This window comes from Galeopterus variegatus, unplaced genomic scaffold, assembly GCF_000696425.1.
Source record: "Galeopterus variegatus unplaced genomic scaffold, G_variegatus-3.0.2 Scaffold5947, whole genome shotgun sequence".
Lineage (NCBI taxonomy): Eukaryota > Metazoa > Chordata > Mammalia > Dermoptera > Cynocephalidae > Galeopterus > Galeopterus variegatus.
Window position 1 is genome coordinate 85,950 of NW_007732058.1, and position 1,489 is coordinate 87,438.

Genomic DNA, 1,489 nt, shown 5'->3' on the forward strand with positions numbered 1-1,489 from the left:
CCGCATTCTTGCCCATGCTGCCACCTCAGCCTGACATGCCTTTACCTCCATCCACTCACTCTGGCCACAGGACGACCCCCACCTCACCTTCAAGGCCACCTGCAGCTCTTGGCCTTTGGATCATCCATCTGTGTGGTGGGATAATAGGTTTGAAAGGTGAACTCATGCTTTTAATACCACTTCCCACCCTCAAACTAGTTTCTCTTGCCCAACCCTTCCACTCTCTTTGGCAGCTGCTGAACTGGGGGGTATCCACTGCCCCAGGGGAGGATCATTTTCAGCAAAAGACACAGAAAAGCCTTTGGGGCTCCAATGCTTAAGACTTGAGGGGATTGAAGGATTAGAGGAGGAAAAAAGTCCTGATAGAGGAAGCCCTCCACCCCAAGGCTAGAGCAGGTTCCTGGGTTAGTAGGGAAAGAAGTCAGTGGGGCAGAACAGTGTCCCAAAGCCACAGCCTCCACCAGTGTCCCCTGTGGCAAGTCCCATCCTCCACGAGGGCCCAGGGGCCACCCCTGTAGGAGCCATGCTGGTGCCACAAACTGTGCAGCCTCTGGTCAGTGAAGGGCACACCGCTGCAGGGAGGCACTGAGGGGCTACCTGGGCAGGAATGTGGTCCCCCAAGTACCTCTCCTGGAGCAACCCGAGCCACCTTCTGCTGGTCCCACAGGACAACCTTTACTTGGAGCCATCTACCTCACTTGAAGTGTCACTGCCCATGACATCTCTCAGCATCATAGACTCCCTCCCCCTCAGACAAAGGAGTGGTCCTGGGCACCCTGGGAGGGAGGAGGCTTAGAAGAAAAAGCCTGCACATCTCTATTGAGGAAATAGCGAACAGAGCCTGGGCAGGGGGAAACACCCTCCCCCATCTCCCCGACTAGAATGGGGTGGGGGCTATCTCCAACTCATCTCTCTGTGACTCCAGTGCCCTGCCCAGGGCCTGGCAAGCAGCAGGTGCATGATAAATATTTATTGCCCTAAGCAAAGTATGAGGCCACAGAGATGGGGCCCACGCTGTCGGCTGGCTGAGACGATCTTGCTCCATGGTCTCCTCCTCCCTACTCACATCCAGTGACTAGCCAGGGGTGTCCATGTGACTCAGTTTGGCCAACAGGATGAAGCAGAAGTCACAGGGTGAAGCTTCCAATAAAGCTTTTTAAAAAGGAAAAAACTCAGCTGGCCTTGCCTTTGCTCTTTCCCCTTCTTCCTTTCCAGAGATGTCACAGCCATGATAACGTGATAGAATGAGGACAAAGGCCTGCATGCAAAAGGCCTGCATGCAGAGAGGAAGGATGAAAACAGCCTGGGTCCCTGATGGCATAATCGGGCCCCCAGGCCACATTACCCAGTCTCAGCTTCTTATATTAGACCTGTAAATCCCTCTCTGCTTAAGCCACTGCTATGCAGGTGTTCTGTGATTTGCAGCTGAACACACTGGGGGTTACAACATGCTCATCATATACCTTTGGACTGGGACAGATCTGGGTTT